Source organism: Ambystoma mexicanum, chromosome 10 (assembly GCF_040938575.1).
Source record: "Ambystoma mexicanum isolate Mex_15411 chromosome 10, UKY_AmexF1_1, whole genome shotgun sequence".
Taxonomy (NCBI): domain Eukaryota; kingdom Metazoa; phylum Chordata; class Amphibia; order Caudata; family Ambystomatidae; genus Ambystoma; species Ambystoma mexicanum.
The window spans coordinates 705,887,532-705,909,018 of NC_090932.1; positions in this window are offsets into that span (position 1 = coordinate 705,887,532).

Below are 21,487 nucleotides of genomic sequence, written 5' to 3' on the forward strand. Positions count from 1 at the left end.
GTGAGCCAGATACCGGTGAGAACTGTGGGGTAGGCAGCATGGGTGGGGTGTTTGGCATGTCTTCAGGCATGCTATTGCCTGCAGTGTCTGCTTCCTCCACTTCCTTCTCCTCCTCCACACTGTGTTGCGCAGATTGTGCCACCTCACCCAGATCACTGGTAGCAGTTGACTGTGGCCCCTCTACGTCTCTGGCCACTGGGGATCCCATCTCTTCTACCTGAGGTGTTTCCTGTGGCCCAGATGTTGTTTTTTGGGTTGGGTCCTTTGTGGCAGGGGTGCCTTGATGCCAGCAGTGTGTCTTTGCTGGGGCTCCTTTCTGGGTGTCGGTGGTTGCTGCTTGGCTTGTTCTCCAGCCTGTGCGCCCTGTTGGCTGGGGAGCTGTGGCTTGAGAGCAGTGGGACGCTTCTGGCCAGCCCTTGATGTAGAAGGCCTGGAGACATCGTCGTCCCCTCGGCTCAGGCGTACAGGTGTTTTCATGGGCGTCGCGGTGTGTTCCACCTCGCTGTCTGATCCTGTGCCTGTGGGGGACAGAGAGGCAGGGCATCAGTCATGGGTCAACGTACATCCTACATACATCGATGCTAGTACATTTAGAGTCCTGTGCATTCTCGTGGACATGTTGGAGGTGTGGCCAGGGTGCTTACAGGAGTTGGGTGGGGGGTGCAATGTTTGGGCATCCTTCTGGTGCAGCCATGATGTGCATGGTGTTTGTTGGGTGGCCTACAGGTGTACCGTGGCTTGCGTGTTTTAGCCATGCCTGAGGGGCTGTGTGCCATGTGTTGTTTAGATTTGGGTCAGTGTCATGATGCATACCCCCGGGCATCCAGACCACGTCCATCAGCCCCAGGAGCAGGCATCATGTTGCCTTGAGAAAACCCAGCAACCCCTGCTAGGGGCTGTCTGGGTTCAGTCCTGGCACCTATGGCGCCAGGCTCATATGGGACATCGGTCCTGGCGCCATAGGCGCCAGGCTCATAGGTGCACACTTACCTGATGCAGACCATGCTGCAAGAAGATCCAAGTCCATGTGAGGCCTGGAAGGGACTACTTTACCTTAGGGACTATTTTGTTACTCGGGTGTGGTCGGGTAGGAATACCTACCTGGGACTACTTTGGAGGCTATTTAAACCACGCCCGAAGAGCAGCACACGCTTCGCGTTATTCTGCATCCAGCAGCGTAACGTTCACCGTGCCAGCAGCAGCATCCAGCCTTCTGCCAAGCCCGCCTTGAACCTGGAGCACCTAGAAAGAAGGAAAGAAGCAAAGGTTAGAACAAGAGTATTACCTGATTTCTTACCTGATCCCGGATTCATAGCATCTCCAAACCAGAGGAAAGACTTTGTTTTAAACGTGTTGCACATCGCCTCCAGCAGCGCTGTGCCATACTCACCGTTCCACGCAGCATCTCTTCGATCCGGCGCTGTCTCCATCTTTACATCGCCGAATTCCGGCACCTAAGGGGGAAAAGAAACAACAAGGTGAGCAGAGAGAACAGACAGAGACAATCTCTTTAGCTGCCATATGCTTACCTGATTTTACCGCCGGAGGTATTATTCATCAGCACGGCACATTATGCCGCACCTGTAAGAAAAAGAGAAAGCAGCAAGTTTAACCCTTAGCATTATTTACCGGACAATGTTGGGTAACACAGACTTTTACCGGAGCACTTTCAGCTGTCAATCTTCTTATTGGGTCAAAGCTGCAAGATAAAAAGAGGAATTGGACAGGAGTGAATTCCAGACATTTTGAACACTTACAAACTATATACTTACGGCTCTTCGCCAGGACCTTTTGGAGTCAGGATTCATCTACAACTCTTCCAATATCTTCAGGCCAGTGAAGTAACTGGTCATCAACGCGTCCCTGCATATTTCGCAGGATGGAGGGCTCATCTTTCAAGAATATAAGGTGAGATTGCTGAGAGGGCCCTTCAGAGGTGATTAGTGGGGAGGAAGGGGGTGGTATTACTTGAATCCACAAGTGGCTAAGTCCATCTCTCCACTTGTAGGAGAATATTTCTACGGGTCAAGCAGACAAGATTAGGAGGGCAGATCCAGTCAGTCATCGCTGCACTACGCATCATGTGGGTGGAGGCCGCAGCAGTCCGGGTCCAACCGACGCCCCTGTGGGAGCCAGGTGAGCATAACAGTCAGATATGCTTGCACTATGTTCGTAGTTGCATTGGTGTTTACACATGCGTGCATGGTCATGGTGGGTGAATCAAGTGTGCAGTCGGTAGTGGTGATGTGTGCACCATGCAATGGGATGGCACAGTGGTCAGGCCTGTATCTGTACAGTGATGCATACGTGTGTGTGCGCATGCAGATGGTGCATGTGTTTGCAATTGGTGACTCATGTGGTTTGTGTCAGTGGGGTTTGTTGGGTGTTTTCATGGCAGGGACTTTGCCGTTTTGTAGGGGCTGACTTTAGGTGGGAGATGATGAGCCATGTATTTGCTCTCATCTACTTGCCATTTGGACTCTGGCATTGTACTTGGGGTATTAGGTGTGTGTTGTGAGTTTTATATTACGCTAAGGGTCACTCATCATCATCGGCCGATGAAGGGACTCCCATCTCTGCATGGCCAACACCCTCGATGGACTCCATATCCATGACTGTGCTGCACGTCTCCTCCCATCATGCAACCTTAATTGGGGATGGTGCTCCTCCAATTGTGGCCAGGTCTTGGCTGCAATTCAAAGAGAGGATGTTGCGGACACACAGCCGCAGATCGTCCTAGCGTTTCCTGCAGTCACGTACGGTGAGTGGTGTTGTCCCCACCACAGAGACCTTTTGTGCCACCTCCTCCCATATATTTTTCTTGCGAATTTGAACCGCCCGGCGCAGGTCTGTGCAGAAAACTACATCTGCATGCTCCACCAGTGTGTCCGCGAGCATGTTCAGCTCCTCGTTTCTGAAACGTGGCTTTCGCAGCCGCACTGTGCCTCTCCTCGTAGCCATGGTACTTAGCTTGCTAACACACTGCACAGTTCTCCGGTCGAGATGCTGTAGGCAGAGGATTCAAATGGATTGTGTTTTTTAAGATGGGCGCCGGAGCATTTCCCGTTCCGGCGCAATGACGTTGCTTCCGGTAAAGATATTTCCGGTACCAGTATATTCGGTAACGGTATTCACAGTACCATTTCTTACGGCATATAGGATGCCGGTGCCAGTGTCTGCGGCATCGATGATGCCGCTATTGGGGGTATAGAGGGCCTTACATGCATGACGGTGCAGCCATTTCTGGCATGCCGGTATGCGCGTGCACGCTGACTCGGAATCAACCGTTGATTCCGGTAGCAGTGCAACACGAATATGGTTGCACCGGCATGCCGGTAATTTGCTTTTTTACCGGCCAACTCATAATGAGGCCCACAGTGTCGTTCAGATATAGTGGGGCTACATTGGAGATACATTTGTGAGTGGTAGTAAGAGTCTTTAACAGAATTATGGCTTTGATTGGGAGCCAATGTATCTCTCTCCTAATGTGAGAAATATGCGAATTTCTTTTTCAGACAAATGCAACCATAAGAGCTTTGTTTTGTAATAGTTGCATTTTGTCGATGTTGGACTTTGTGGTTCCTATGAGAAGGATGTTACAATAGTCCAATGCAGTGCAATACGTTTGGCAGTATATGCAGTAGCTTAGGCAAGGCTGCTAATATGTTTACTCATGGTAAGGTTGGAGTCTATGTGGACACCTTAGGTTTTGACATGTTTAAGTACTGGGATAGGAGTGCCATCGATGGTGATAATATGAATATTATGACCTGATTATGTACATTAATTATGAGTATTCATTGATGTAATTTTCCTGACCATACAATGAAAAGTTCAAAAGAAATCCTGAATATTGGCAGGTATAAGAACTTGATCTACCTGAAAGGCAAGAAACTTTCTAAGGAATACGTTATGGACTCTCCTACTTATATGGCGTTACAGCCATATAACACCCATGTGCCTCTGAGGGTTGCCGTGACGCCGGAGACCAATGCTTGCTGTATTTGGCCTACCAGGAGCCGGCATGGCAGAGAGCCAGCCCCCAGCACCAACGCCCCACACAAAGGCCCCTGTCTGGACCTGTCCAGAGCTGGAGCAAGACCCCCCTTCTTGCCACCACTCCTGCATTTTTCATGCCCACGCTGCACATTAAACTTTTCCTAGCTTTCACTGGATCCTGGAACAATGTGCCACCATTCAGCACTTTTAAATGCATTGGACCACCTGTCCTTGGACCAAAACCTTCCACCTGACTGCCTGCTGACTCATGTCTCCACAGTTGCACAGTTTGACTGCTAACTGTCTCATCCTGACCGACTTCCAAATCACAGCCTCTTCCTGATGCCTACTTGTGCCTAACCTATTTCTTCCTCCCTAGGAGCGTCTCAAACATATTTGCACTCCATAGTGCCTTTGGCAAACTCAAATCTAGGTTTGCTTTTTAAATTGCTGCAACCTCCATTTTTGTGCATTTTAGTGCTCTTCTGGCAAGTTCAAATCTAGGTGAGCTTTTTAAATTGCTGCAACCTCAATTGTTGTGCTTCTTAGGGCTTTTTCAGCTAGTTCAAATCTAGATGTGCTTTTTAAATTGCAGCAACCTCCATTGTTATGCGTTTTAGTGCTCTATTGTGGAGATCAAATCTAGGTGTGCTTTTTAAATTGCTGCAACCTCAATTTTTGTGCTTTTTAGTTTTATTTGGCAAATTAAAATCTAGATTTGTTTTTTAAATGATCTGCTACTTTCAGCTACTAGGCTGCCTGGTGAGTCGCTTGTGCTTGTGCACTATCCCTGTCTATCCCTTTACTCCCCTCTCTACCACCTCTAGGGCTCTATCTATTTCTCCTATCTACTCTAACTGCTATTCTATTACCTATCCTCCCTCTCTCACAAAGTCTGGTAGAAAAAAGTTCAAGAACGATCTCCTTTCCTCTAATCCTGGATTAGCTATCTCAGACAGCTATGCCAGCACCACTTCCAGACAAATTATCACTGACATTGTCTTTTCTGTCACCTCTCCAGACCTTTGTACTCCACATCTGATCTCCACTCTTTACCCTTCCTCTTCCTCATCCATTCATGGTGGCACTAGATTGGAAGTTCTCTTGGCAGGCTTCTCCTCCTCAAAGTGCATCATTAATGTCTATCAAAATGGCATTATCATGGCTCAGGGTCCTCAGCCCAATCTCCTCCTCTTTAACTGACTCCTGCCATCTCTCATGAACTTCCTTCCCACTCCTACTATCCTTCCTTCCCCTCTCTCAGCACCTCCTTCACCACCTCTGATGGGTGTACCACCCCTATGTACCCAACTCGGAAAACCTTCAAGGGTGGTGACCAGCTTCACTTAGCCATACTTAATGCTCGGTCCACTATCAAACATTCTTCTGACATCTGCCTCCTCCTTGAAGACTTTGATCTCAACGTCCTCACTCTCATGAGAAGTGGTTCAATGCCAGCTCAGTCACTCCTTTGACTCCCTTCTCCCTGCAGGCTACAAGATCATCTCAAAGCCTTGTCCTAACCGGGCTGGTGATGGAGCAGTCATGATCTTCCCTAAGTGGGTCCCTTCTTCCCTCAAACCACCCAGCCCTACTCCTATTTTGAAAGCCTGGTCTGCAAGCTTGGCATCTCGCCTAGTTCCTCTTTGACCATTGCCACTATCTATAGGTCCCCGAACCCTAGCTCCTCTTTTCTTTTAGAATGGACCGATTTCTCCTCCTCTCTCCTGACTTCCACCTCTAAAGTCCTCCTTCTGGGTGACTTTAACATCCACCTTGATTCTTCAATCAAGACCTTCACTTTCTTCTGTGACCTCTGCACCTCTCTCTCCCTCTCTATTCTCCCCACTGGTTATACCCACTCAGGTGGACACATTCTTGATGCCTTCATCATACTGATCTTTTCCTCTCTACCCCTCTCTCCTAACCTGACCACTCCCTCCTCTCCTCCCTCCTGGGACCTCTCAGCTATCTGACCGAACCTCCTCCAGCTCTGAGAGCCTCATTTGCAGACATCCGCCTATGAAACAAGTGTCAGTTGCTGCATTCGCTTCCACCTTCATCTTCCCTCTCCTCCCACTACCGACTCAACTATTGACTCTGCTCTCAACAATCTCCATCTCGCTATTACTAACACTCTCAATATTCTTGCCCCTGTCATGAGGATCCATCTGAAACCTTTCACCAAACGTAACATTTGGTATGATTCTGATCCAGCAGCCCTGAAACGCAAGTGCAGAGCTGCTGAACGGAAATGGCAGACCTCAAGCTCATCCTCTGAAAAACTGGCCTGTTGCCTACTCCAAAGGCACTATAGTCTCACCATTCTCCCCAGGAAAAAGGCTCACATCCAGGCCTGCATCTCTGGAGCTTCTAACAACATGGTTGAACTCTTTCAAATCTGCAAGGAACTAGCCAATCCAGCTGCATTCTCTACATCACCTCTTTCCTCCCAGGCCCTCTGAACTGCGCTGGCCACTCACTTTACTGCTAAAACCCAGGACATCATGAGTTCTCTCTCTTCCTCCCCCTACTCCCATCCCCCTTCCACCCATGGCCCCTCCCACTCCACTCTTTCCTCCTTCTCTCCTATCACATCGTATGAGGTCACTCAGTTGTCCGCTCTATGGAAGTCTCTTCCAAAAAGTTCTCCCCTTGTTCTTCAAGAATTATTAGGGATAACATCGTCTCCCTTGCCCCTGCACTTGCTGATTTATGTAATCACTCTCTTGCCACTGGGTCTTTCCACTATTCCGTCAAGCACTTCCATGTGTGCCACCTAATGAAAAAGACTCCTGCTGACTCCTTGTGTTCGGCTAACTACTGCCCCATCTCTCTCACTCCCTTCATTGTGAAGCTTCTGGAGAAGTTGGTATTCCCCCAACTGGCCCAGCATACTGAGCTTGTTGGTTGCCTGCACAACCATCAATGTGGATTCCACACATCCAGAGGCATGGAAATTGCTCTACAGAACACCTGTGAAGAATTGCTTGCATCTCTTGAATACAACTCACCCGCTGTTCTCATTCTACTCAATTTTTCCTCTGCTTTTGACACGGCCAACCACTCCATCCCCATAAACTGGCACCATAATACCCTTGGTATCTCGGACCGGGGACTGGATTGGCTGACCTCTGTCCTCACTGACCGTCCCTCCCAGGTTATCCTGGTTTCTTTCTCCACACCCACTTCTATCTCCACCTGTGACATTCCGTGGGGCTCTCTCCTTTCGCCTTGGCTCTTTAACATCTATCTCTCCCATCTTGCTCACATTATCTCTACCGTCTCCCTGCACTTCCAATGTTATGCAAATGACACCCAACTCTTCTTCAGACTACCCTCTGCATCTCTTCACTCCTGATTGCCTGTCCGCCATTCAGTCACGGTGCACCTCCAATGATCTCTGTCTTAATGCTAGCAAGACTGAGATTCTTCCTATGAGGACTCCTGTTTTCTCCCTTCACCCTGGCCACCCTCTATGGGCTTTCCCCACTCCCCTTCCTCTGAAAGGAGAAACCGGGAGTTATCTTCGATTCCTCTCTATCTTTCATTCCTCACATCGTGGACCTTGCCAAGAAGTCCCTTTTCCAGCGCTACCTCCTCAGAGGCATTCTCCCTTTTCTCCAGAAGCTTAATGTTTCCAGATTTCTGATAATCTCCAGGGTGGACTATTGTAACAGTCTCTTCCTCAATCTACTGTCCTCTTCTCTCCACCCCCACCAGCTAATCCAGAATAGGGCTGCAAGACTTATCCTTTGCCTCAAATCCAGGGACTGTATCTCTCCAATCTCTCCACTGTCTCCCGGTTGCTGCAAGAATCAAATTTAAATCCCTCTGCATCATCCACAAGGCTGTCTGGGGCCAGGGACCATGCTATCTGCAACCTGCTCGTACCAAATACTCTCCTTCTAGATCCATTTGATCCTCTGACTCCAACACTCTGCTTCTCAGGCATTTCTCAAAACAGAGACCAAGGTGGCTATTGCCTTTCCTCGGCTGGCTCCCTCCTTTAGAACAGCTTCTCCCTTTCTCTCCATCTTGAGCCGGATCTCCTCAAGTTCTGCAAACACCTCAAGACCTTCCTCTTCTCCTCTTCCTTCCCTTTCTCCCTGTCGTGCTAACCCCCCCATGTGTCCTTCTAGATCCTGGTCTTCTGTCCAATCACCCACAGCATCCGCCCTCCCCCTGCGCTTGCCTTTGGGCACCAACTGACCTCTGATGTTTTACAGGCCTGCACTTATTGGATTGGCCGATGATCCCTCTAACTGGCCCTTACATGTTCTCTTGCACTACACACCCTCTCTGGAACCCTTAGCACTTACACCCTACAAAAGCCAGATTGATGAAATTAAAGACAAAGGCAATGCCGCAATCCTACTCCTCCTAGACTTCTACGCGGACTTTGACCTGGTCAGCCATGAAATCCTTTGTAGTCACTTAGCCACTGCAGCCCACTTCTCCTCCTCTGCCATCAAATGGATACAATCCTTCCTGGCAAACAGAACCATGTGGGTTTTCCAACAGCTGCAGCAGACCCCATCCCGATCACATGCTGGGTCCCACAAGGATCCTGTGTATCCCCCACTCTGTACAATATATTTACAAAGCCTCTATTTGACCAACTGGACCGTCTGGGTGTCACCCACACAAATTACGCAGATGACACATCGTCACCATCACAGGCAATTACCAAGCAAACGTCATCCGGATCAACAAAATATTCTCCATCATTCAGGCATGGATGGCCTTGCATGGTCTCTGCCTGAATGATGAGAAGACAGAGCTCCTCATCGTCGGCTCCCCCAACACCCTAACTAAACTCAATCCTAGCTTCAATAACATCACGATCGATGGTCACACCATCCCTATTGCCAAAAGCGTGAAAACCCTTGGCTTCTATCTGGATGCCAACACCAACCTCTCCAAACCCACCAATATGACCGTCTCAGCCGCTGCCTACACCGGCAAGCTCATTAGGGCCAGCAGACCATTCCTATCACCCAACAGCTGCCTCACCCTCGCCAGAGCCCTCATACAATCCAAACTGGATTACTGCAACAACCTGTACCTAGGTGCTAACCAATCTGTACTTAACAAGCTGCAGGTACTACAAAATAACGCTCTGCACGCAGCCCTCAACATTCCCAGACGAGAGCATATGTCCGCTACTAGGAAAGCCTGCAAATGGCTATCCATATGCCGAAAAATTTATCTAAAAACCATCTGCCTCACGTACAAGTCCCTCAACCACCTAGCACCACCATATCTAGCTGACAAATTCACCATGAAACCTGCCACCAGATCCACCAGATCCTCCAATAATGTATGCTTGACAGTGCCCAGATTCCACCTAACAAGAGCTGGAGGGGCAAGCTTCACAGTATTTGCCCCCCAACTCTGGAACACCCTACCTCTCAACATCAAAACTATCGAGTCCTTCCAGATCTTCAGGAAGCAGGTCATCAGCTGGCTCCTAAACAAAGAGTAGCCCCACTAACACCAGACCTCACACCCCCTGCGCGGTAACTGCTTTATGTACTGTATGTATACTGTAACTGTATATTGATAAATGTATATATATATATATCTATGTATTATAAGTATGCACGAAGTATGCAACACAAATATACTTCTCAACGCTGTAACCGTATTCTTAAGCGCCCTGGGTTTGGAGCACTATACAAATAAAATAAACAAACAAACAAACCCTCCGTTATCCCTTCCCTCTCTCTGCACTTGCACGCTCAGAATGCTCAGATGGACCAGTAGGATCACTATTGTATTTTGCTCATCATTATTAGCATATTCCATTGTCTTGCTTTCCCTTGTTCCCTTCCCTTTGCCTTGTGGATGCTTTGAAACACAATTTCTTTATGTATAAGCACCTTACAAATGCCCAATTAAATACAAAATAAATAAAATGTGTACCAACATGTATAAATGGGTACAATTAGGATATGTGAGAACATTCTCCTGTACTTTGACATAGTCAAAAGGGGGGAAGTGCTGAGCACTACAGCATGTACTTCCCACACTCCTACAATGTAAGATTATGTAAAAGGGGGAAGATGTTCAAGGCTCTGAAACACTTATGAATACATTGTAAATGTTTGGGCAATGTGCACACACTTTACTTGGGCAGGTTTGTCAACGTCATCAATTTCTCGCAATCTAGATGTTTCTGGCAATGTGTATTATCTGGCATGCAGATCTCTTTAAATTATGTACATTTAAGTTCTGGCATCAAATGAAACAAAGGTTCATTATAACAAAATAGACATACTAGGACATATTCAATTATATTATCTGAGGTATTATTTATTGGTGATCATAATAATTGTATTGAATTTTATAGTTTGAATGTTGTACTCTGATGATTTTTAATATTTAATTGGTGATACTAAAAAGGTTTTTAATTATATATGTAGATTATGTAATTTAAAATGTTATCATATTTCAAAACTTAACTTTTGTATGGGAAGGGAATGAAATAATTGAGGAAACCAATTCCTCCTTAGTATTTTGATCTTTTCATCATTGAACAGCAGAATTGCTTTTTTATTCCATAGCCCTAAGGAAAGGTTCCAATTTCTTCATAACAATCTCAGATGTCCTTTTTGCTAACTTAATAGGACATAGATCTAAATAAATACAAAATCCCCAAAAATAACATTTGTTTTAAAAAGTGAACCTTTCACCAAATGACAAAGTTGCTAAGAATGCACCTTCCACATTACTCATTCTGCTGTCTCATAGAAGTTACGAGGATAGTCTGCATTACCTTTTAAAAATTAGGTGCTACCTCATTACCTACATACATAAAGTATTAGACCAATTTAGTTCCCATAGCCATCTTTTGGAAAAAGGCAACATTTCATTGTTATTCCTATTCAGCTTGGATGCCAAGATTCCAAGATCTAACTGCAAACGTTCATAATCTGAAGTGCATGGACCATGAAGTTGCGTGGGTGGTGGGTAAAAGTAACAACATCATCAACATCTGTTAACTGTGTGCAACTTTATAATTAAGAAACACATTTCAACTTGCATTCTATTGTAAAGGTCCTCAGCAGCAGCTTTACAAGTAGGCTGAATAGGGTCAAGAAAAACCGATCCTTGTTGCTTTCTCTTTTTTAGTCCACCTTTCGGGAGCATCTGCATATCATTCAAGGTCCTTCTCAGCAGTCTCTTATGCCCGCAGAACTTATGGTCCTGAATCAACTACAAAATAATGATCAAAGTATTTCTGTGTTATCAACCCACCCCCACCCGATTCCTCATTGTTTACTACTTTTGACCATCTTCTTTCTTCTTGGTGACTTGGTATTCATCATGTTTTGGTTTAATTATTGGATAGATATACTTTCTAGATCAGATAGTACTAGATTTTCAGATATTACGTCTGCATATGTTTCTAAACACTCATCGTTTCATTATAAGGGGCACTGTTTAGACTATGTTCTATCCTCTTCATTATCTAGCCACTATTGGCTTGATTATGCAATGTGTTTGTTTGTCATTCCCTCGACTATTCATCTAACCCTATCTACAACTAAGGAGCCAAAGAGGCTGGGCAGAATTAAGAGCAGGCTATATTCTCCTTTGCTTAAGAAAATTGCCTCTTAACCTTAATGTGCTATTTGATACATGGTTGGGCTGATCCAAGTATTTTACTGCATTCAAACAAGCATTGTGGGCTGACACAGATAAGGTATCCCCTATAATGTTGGTCCATCCCAATAACAAATAAGGTAAGTCCACCTGATTTACCCCGAATCTAGTGACTTTGATAAGGATCTACTGGCAATCTGAAGCCAAATGGAGAAAATGAGGGAATGCATCAGACCTCACTCAAGCAAAATCGGCCCTTTCTTCCATTTAGAAAGGTATCTTTGAATCCACGTCTTCTTCACAATAAGGTTTTCTCTGGTTTTTAATGGCACAAGCAGCTCATTAAAGTGATTCAAGATGTTCTTGAATCACCCTTGCATGAATGGGCAACTCATTCCAAAGGCTGACTTATTTTAATGTTTTCTTTACTGACAAGAAATATCTCATATACGATGATATCAGCAATGATTTTGCAGATGGCAGTCTAATTTCTGATGCCTCTGTCACATTTGCAACAACTCCGTCGTCTTCCCTTTCCTTCCGTGCAATAACACAAGGGGGGATTAGTCTTGCTTTGGCACACTGTTAATTAGATGGACCACACACGAGTCCTGGTTGCTAAAGTTCATACATCTGAGTTTGGTTTCAAATGTTTTTACTCTTTAAGTTTTTACTGAGGTGATCTTACCGATTTAAAATAAATCAAAAATGAATCTGCTATATAAAAAAAGGACCCAACCTGACTGTCTTTTATAACTTTCATTCTATTGCAGGTCTTCCATTAGTATCTAAGATTCTGGATAAAGTGGAGGTAAAACAACTACAATATCACCTTGACCAAGATAGAATATTAAATCCTTTTGTATCTGGTTTCAGCATTGCAATGAGATAGAGACAGAATCGTTTTCTCTCTGGGATGGCATTCTCATTCAGGCAGATAGCAGCTTTCACTCTCTCTTTTTATATTTCTTGACCATTCTTCAGCCTTAAGTATCATAGACAAGGAGCTACCGTTACTATGGCTATCTCACCACTCTGGAGTTAATGGCTTAGAATTGGGCTGGTTCAGATTATTCCTTACGGACAATGTGAAAAGTGTTCAGCTGGGACAAGTGTACCCTTACTTCTTTCAGTCAGTATGGGGTCTACTAGGGATCTTCTTTCATCAGCTTATTATTTAATATATGTTTGCTTCCCCTTTTTGAATCTCTTGCACTAATAAGGTTTGCACTGTTTCTCTGATGCTGATGATATGGTATCCAGATTTTGGTGAGGTTACTAGAATCTCTGGTGATTATGCTCAATTATCAGCTGGACTGTATCAAGTGTGGTTTTGGATGGCGTAAAGAAGGCAGAAGCTCAATTAATCAAAAACTGAGGCAACGCTGTTGGGCCCTCAACATTTTTTGAATGCTCCTGCCACCTGCCCTCCATCACCCATTGTGGTAGGTCACCTGGTGAACTATTCTAGCAAAATCAGAAACGTGGAGGTTCTTTGGGAAGTTTATCTGAATTCCAATGCTCAAATTGGGGCAGTGGTCAGTGCTTCCTACTTGACTGATTAGGGCTCTCCTTTTTGTCCCCAAGGATTTCCACCGAATTGTTGTTGATGCCCTTGCAAATTCCCGGTGGGATTACATCATCACCCACAGATGTGTGGGTTCAACGTCTGGTTCTGTTGCCCATATTCAGCAGGTCCAGAATGTCACACTTTGTCTTATTTACTGACTGAGGAAGTTTAAGTTAGTTTCCTCTCTTCAAAGAGAGTGGCATTGGATCCCTCTTGACAAGTGTGTTATTTTCAAGGTCTGCAATCTTGTTTTAGATGTTTTAGTGTGCTGTCACCAGATTAAGTGGGCAACTAACTTTAGCTTTTTTATTTAATCCTGCTATACTTATGCTTCCTTCTTTATTTTTCACTACTATTAGCAATTAAGTTTGTGTAGCCAACGAGTTATCAGTTTGCTATGAAATCTCAAAATCAAATAAAATTCAAATAAAGAAAAACCTGTCAAAGTTTTGTTGCTATTCAAAATGTATTCACAGGAAGGAACTATCATGGTATATGGTGATAGTATAAATCAATTCCGATAGATAATCAATATCCTCAATGGTGTTTTAAAGAATATCCAACTAGCTTGGTCAAAGACATTCTTTCCAGAAATGCTTAACACTATGGTATGAAACCTAGGGCTCCTCTGTAATTCCATACTACTTTGATGCTTAACAAAAGTAGGACTATGAGTCAGAAATATTATTAAAAAGCCTAGAAGCAAGACAATGGTCATTATTTTAAGCTCTCAATTTAGCAAGGAAATAGGTCTGCAGCTATCAAATTTAATTCCTTACCCGTTACGAGGGCTTGTTCTGTGAAAGCGAGCTGTAACCCTGTATTCATAATCTAATTATAGATTTTACAAATGTTTGTAGGCTGCTTCCTCTTGAAAAACATATACAATCTAGCCCAGGAGTTACTGCACAAGATGACTTGCTCAACTTTAGATGTAATATTTGGAGACTTGCATCAATTTAGAGCATACTTCAGATAGGTAAAAAATGAGTCCACAAAGGTAAATGCTATCTGCATGAATCCACAGTGAGAGTTGGATCTTGTCCTTGCTGGCTTCAATGCCCCACCACTTATGCATCAGTCTAGAAAGTCGGAAAGTTGGTGGTGGGTTTTTATGCCATTCTGATTTTGATCCCCAACACTGTTTTCCATCCGCTGCATCTACTAAGCGAAATCCTCTACCATCTGCCACTTCAGCAATGGATGGCAACTATCCTGGAAGTGGTAATCTCGAAATTGGATGAGTGCAACACAATCTATGCCAGATCTCAAACCAGAATATCTTGCCAACAACAAAGGGCTCCCTATGTACCAGACCACACCATTATCTATTTGTGTTTCTATAATCGAATTACACCAGCACTGAAAACCGTGCACTACCTCCTGGCTCTAGAAATATAACAAGTGAAAGCTGAAACGATCCACTGAAGAGTCTTGGAAACAATTCTCAAAGGTTTCCCTCTTTTGGGAGAATTTACAGAATTAACAGAATGCATGCTGCAGTAAACAATAAAAAGGCAGATATAAATAGCAAGTACCAAGCTAAAAAATACACCAAAGTCAAGAGGTGGTATATTAACTGATTATCCCTGAAGGAGTCCAGCAACTGCCTAAAAGAGGTTGAGTCTCCACAATGCCTTGAATATCAGATAGATTTACTGACAGAGGTTAATGACTGGTCTGGCAGCACAATCAGGGCTGTATTCTCACCTTGGAGCCCACAGTCTGGAGCCCGGTCTTACATATGAATTTGAGTGACCCAATTATGTTACTATTGAAATTGACATTTGCGGTCCTTTGGGACTATGGGGCACTCTAGATCAGACCTTTTGGTGCACTGGTGTTAACAGTGTTGGGCTACAGCTTCAAAGGATCCCTCCCCACACCTCATTGTCAGCATTATCAGGTGGCCTTACATTGGCATAAAGCGCTATGTAAGCAACATACATCTAATAAACGTAGGTGGTCAGAGTTATGTAACACATGCAACTGTACTCTAAGACAAGTATACAGTTCTGTTGAGTCATGAAAATGAAAATGATGTTCCAACTGCAATTAGTTGCATGGGAAAGATACTCACTTCATTCGGTTCTGATGCCAGCAAATCATTATTTCACGGACATATTTAAGCACACAGTATTACGACCCAACATAATACAAAGTTTAAAGAGAAGGTTACAATAGTGGTTAACTCTTCCTGAAAATTAATGAACACTTTATTATGCTATACAGCTATATTTTGTCACCAAGCCCTTCAATACTTTTGTGAGAGTCAGCGAACACACATGTCTATTTAGGATCACCAGAGGTGTTCGCCAGGGTTGGACCAGGGCCCCCTGTCATTAATATCTATGTTGATGGCCCTGAGGAACAGCTCCTAAGTAACCCAACAAATGCCCCATTTGTCCTTTGTCATAAAACCCCCTGCTTAGGTCATGCAGATGATGTAATTCTCCTGCGTAGGATACCAAATGCTTTACAGCTGCTTCGTGACATGTATGTTGACTTTATGACTTTATGAACTCTGTGGACATGACAGTAAACAATTTCAAGTCTGTTTTAATGGTTCTTAACAGGAACAAGAGGGTAAACTGGACTATCTTGGTAGAGGAGGTAAATGTAAAATGAGTGCATGCTTTTGACTATCTGGGAATTAGGTTTAATGATATAAACACCTGGTCTGCCGATATTGCCAAAACAACGATCTTGTTAAATCAATCTATTAGAGGGTTATTGTGCTTCTCGTCCTCTCATGGAGGTGGCACAGTTCCACCAGCTTTCAGGGCCTACCAGGGAAAGCGGTGTGGCATTGTGATAATAAAGGAATGTAAGGTATTAAGGTAATATGAAAGCAATTCACTGAAACAACATCCATTGACACAAAGGTAAGATTCATAAAAAAAAGTAATCCTCTGAAATGTGACAGGGGATTCATTTTTTCATTTGCATTACCTTGAGTAGAGGAAAGAAGTCATGTCTTACCAAAATGGAAGTGTCCCACAGATAAGTGCACTTTCTTGTTTTGCATTGTTATTTTGAAATCACACAGAAATTATGTGTGTCACCTTTTTAGTGACAAGGAAACATGAGAGTCTAGACAACATTAAAGGAACTTTGCATCGGTGCAAGTGCAACTAATGCAAAACATATTGTTTTCAATGTTTGCACCTGTACAAATGTTGCACTCGCCTAGGACTAGGGTAAAGATGTCCCTGTTGCAAATGTGCACTATATAAATATGTTTTATGTGCAAGGAAAATTGTGGTCTGTGTGCTAATTGCACTTGCACCATAACAACATTTCTGTAAAACTGCCCTCCATATTTCAAGATGTTTTGCCTGATACATCTTTGATGAGTAGGCTTGGCAATGTTTCCTATGTGATATGATGTGAGGTGAAGGGCACTGGGGTGGTTAAGAACATAAGAACATACATAACTTTTTGTGAATTGTGCACTGTGTCTTTTTTTAAAGATTCACTTTTTTTGTCAGCTGCAAACAGTTAATTTTGGTTTTTATATCAATGAAAAGCCAGGTGCAAGCCAATAGTCATTGAGCCATTTTCTTTCTTTGAGCATCCCTGACAGGGGAGGTTCTGAACTTCTGACCTATTCCATTAACCTTGTACTTTGATTGCTTTGGACATGAAAAGACATTAGCAGAAGTCCCTAGTGACTTAAGCAATATGCCCGAGTGGCAGGGGCATTACCAAGTCAGGTAATGCCCTGGGGGGGGGGGGAGCGCATAGATATAGGCCCGAGCGAAGCAAGTCCACAGAGGTTTTTTTCAAATGCATAGTTTTTGTAATCTGTTTTCCCACTTCAGTACAATATTGCTAAGAGTGGCTTTACCTCTGTGAGTAGATTGGTCCTGTTGCCTTTCATTACATAGGCCCTCATTACGAGTGTGCCGCTAACTCGCCTGCGCTACTGGCAGGTTACCAGCAGACTCGCCTTACTGTTACTGGTGCCCAATATCCTGGTGTTACCGGGATATTACGGGAATGGGGGTAAGTTCCTTAGTAATTCAGTGATTACTCTGCTGGTAGGGGCCTGAACTCCCGGCAGGTGAGGCCTGCCGGGAGTTCACTGCACCTCCTGGCAGACTCAGAGTGAGCCAGTCCGGAAAAAATGGCAGATCTGATAGTACTGGCATTTTTCCCTGCTTTTTTTCCAGACTGACTCACTCCTAATAAAGGCCATAGGGCTCTTTGGAGCTTTAAAGCCAGCTAGTGCTTTATTCCAGTGACACCACTAAAGGATATGCAGGACAGTGTGATTTATGCACCTCGAAGCTATTGTGCTTTCTCTTGCTGGACTAACTGTCGCACATACACAATTCTGTTGTGTTGGAGCTTCGCCTGACATCCATGACGTTCCACGCTGATGGTTGCTTCTTAATGGTGACAGGAGGTTCAGATAAGGTCTGAGCAAGTTTATCCTTGCATGATAATAGGATCCTCTGATGGTTGCATTTGTTTGCGTTGTCTGTGAGCTTCTTCTCTCGACTGTCCATGAATGATAGGAAGTTGCCATTGTAAAGCATCTTATGACATGGTTTGATTGTATTTTTTATATGACAGCCCCAAATGTTGGCTATACCAGAACTATGCTTGAAGGGGGGGGGGCGGTAGCATATTTAATCTGCTTTATACACATTTTAACTTGCCTATGGACAGGCAGCCCAAGGCAAATTGGTGCTAAAGCAGGTGAATGTGATGCTGATTCTAGTGACTATTAGGTGACAATTGTGTATAAAAGAAGGGCAATTGGAGGGTAATGATACTCTTATATGTTGCTATACACCCTGGTACTGCACTTATCCTGTCTCTTTTGCTTCCACCCTAGAGCAAGAGTATAGCTTTTTCAGGCAGTTAAGTATCTGCATTAAAGGTGTCTTTCCCAAACATCTGTTATCAGGGGCAAGATACCCACCATGTTAAATGTGCGCTCTATAAACGCACCTGTCGTGTTATGATGGTATGTTATGTATGTTTTCTTGTTATCCTGTCATTTCTAACAATAAACTAGGCATCTACGCGCTTCTCCACCCCCCCCCCGCCTGATTGCTGGTGGTTTGCTCCAATCAGCGATTTCTCTCAGTGGGTCTGTGGATTCCACTAATCAGTTAACAATTATTATACCTTTGTGTTACCTGATTATTCAAGTGTCCAGTTACACTGAAGACTTCTAATTTGCACCCCATTGGCATGAGGTGGTTTAGATGCAATAAGGCTGGAACCTTAAAGGAGATGCATGGATGTAGTGGGTTGAGAAATGCTTTATCATCCCTTACAGCTTCCCCATCCCTATCATTAGGTTCACTTTGCAGACAAAACATCCCACAGGTTTGCATTATAACTTGCAGCAAAATAGAGGCTTTACGTTGTATGGGACTTAACTTCATCTGTGTAATCCTCCAAGGACTGTCCAAACTTGCAGACTTGTTTCCTCCAATCCCTTTTTGCCCTCCCTTGCTCCTAGACCTCTTTCCATTGTCTTGTGTTTAGTGGTTTGTATATGTGTTATTTTATTTTATTATTTTCTTTTTTTCAAGTCTTTTTTTGTGGTGTCTTTTTTTGAATTATTTCATGTTCCTCCCTGTTCGGCATGTTTTTTAAACACAGCAGTGATGAGGAGGTGGTTTGGGTCTCTACTGTTTTACCTCCCGGCAAGATGCAGTGTGGGATATAGACAACAGCGGACAGCTGTAAATATGTTATGGTGCAACACCCTCATATCCGGAAGGAGGTAGAGGATGTAATGTGCAGTTTGTGCACAAAAACACTTGCAGGGGTCCAGCGTCGGCACCTTCTGTCTGGGTGCAAGGCCTGCAACAATGTCACAAAATGATACTCAGTTTGAAATTCTCCGCTCTTATATAAAAATTTTTGAAACACATCGTACATGCAGACATAACTTGACGAAGTCAGAATTGATTATGTAACTTACCGAAAGATGCATCATAAGGTAACATCTGAAGTAATTAGAAGAACATGCTTTTACAATGAACCTAGATAGAGGTGGTATACATATTTGGACAGTGTTCCTATTGAAGCTCACCATTGCAATGTGTCTTCTATGCTGAAGCTACATACTTCTCCGAATGAAAGGTGATGCCATGACTGGTGAGTGATCATTGATCATTGAGAATTCTTCGGGTGTCATCTAGAGGGTGGCTGGTATGGATGCACCGGCGGGCTTGTTTAGATGTCTATTGGAATGGCTTGTATTTGAAGAAGACGTCTTTAACTTGTACATGCAGCATCTGAATTCTTCTTGGGAAATGATAACATGTACTACAACACTGCAGTGGAGTCATGTATGGCTTTATAAATGTGATATTACCTTATGTGAAAGAAAAGAAAGCAACATATAGAAAGCATGTCAGGCGAGTTGTCTCTGTCACTTAATATAGTCATCCGATTAGCTACACAGTTGAGAATCAACTACCCAACTGCAACTGCAATAGTGGCTGCACATGTGATTACCTATTGCCTCTTCCTTCAGATGCCTCACCAAATGAACTGCATTGGCGAACGTCGACCTTGTGGTCATCCTGTAAAGACGCTTTACGATTAACAGCTAAGAAAGGGTTTGGGGAGCTACCGGTGAACCGATCCACTCGTTTTTTTTTTTACATGCATGCCACATAATCTTTCAATTTTCGTTTAGCAAACCCAAACAACCCTTGGAAGACTAGCAGATTATTCTACAGTGTACTTTTATTTCAGAAGGCTATTAGTGTGAGCGTTACTTGCGGAAAGTCCAATATTATCTGCAACATTAACAACAGTCAACAGCCACGAATTTGCACACAAACATTATTATTTTTTTATTGTATGTTGTCAAATTTCATCATGGTGCTGTCCTTAAACTATGACGAAGATCACGACAGAAACAAGTCAAGGGTCATTACCTATCATTTGGATGCAATGTGCTAAATATTGTTATCCTGGGTCGTTCAATATATATCTCACTGATATGATATTGCATTAAATAAGAAGAAAATGTCTGTTGTAGATGTGCACAGATTCCATTGTGTTTGCGTTGGGAGGTTTAATAGAATACATAAAAGGCTAAACCTTTTCTGTACATTGGAATGGAGATTGTTTTTCTCCTGCTATATCACCACTACTGTGTTATAAGGATGTTGCAAGTCGCCAAGAAGTGTAGTGATCAACTAGAGGGAATATGGATGTAGGATGGCACAGAACTACAGGGTTACTTGCAATGTACGTTTTACATGCATCAGATGGTATGTTGTTGCTTACAATACATGGATGCATCATCATTCCCTGTACAGCCAGGTCTATTGCTCACTCTAATGCAAGAGGTCTTCCAGTTATTGTTTCATATAATCAATATACAGTCTGTTTGGATTGTAAATGTGGTGCAAAAGCGATTTCAAGCAGTTTAGTAAAATGCATCTAAAAGAGGTGTTCTGTTTTAAAATGTGTGATAACATGCTGATAGCTTCTTGCTTTCCTGTTTAAAGCTCCACCAGGGCACACATTAAACATACCACCATTGACAGTTCATCATCGGTGAATGACTGTACAGTGTAAAAGAAAGTATTTCAGAGATCTGAAAAGCTAGTCACAGCTTGAATTAACTGCTCTCCTGGCCGCTAGAATCCTACGTTGTGTTGGCTCGAGCTCCAGGTGTTGTGACGTCACAACTCATCTATGGTAAGGTTTTACAGTTACAGTAGTGGTGTAATGTTCTTACTTCTTACAGTCTAGTGGCGATGTCACTACTAGACTGTAAGAAGGAAAGCATGCAAAGGCTTGTGTACCGACATTGCCAACTGAAGTGTATGATAGATCATATATTGTTGCCAGCCAAAGCTAAACAGTTGTAATTCGATTAGAGAACATTTTAGGGGAAAGTGTACAAATATGAGGCGGCTACTGTTTTATTTAAAGACGACTAGAGGGAGTAGAAGAGTGATGCACAGAGTAGAGCCTCGTGGATGGCTGGATCTCCCACTTCCCAACAGTTTTGAATCTTGTCTTTTCCCAACACTTTTGAATGTTGTCATGGGGGGTTAAGGCTGATTTTGGCAGCTAAGCTTAAGATACTTGTCAGTTGTAGTAGATCAACACGTTCAATAGCTATGCAGGGACCTTGCCCTACAGGCCTCATGCATAAGGTACAATATTTTGAATTCCTTTCCTGCTTTCTAAGGAAGGCCATTCAGTGATTTCAGGACAGAGATAAAGTGATAAGATAGTTCCAAATTGAAGAAGAGGAGGACAACGTAATTTTAAGTTCTTCAAAGTTTAACAGGAGTTTTTGTATGCGGC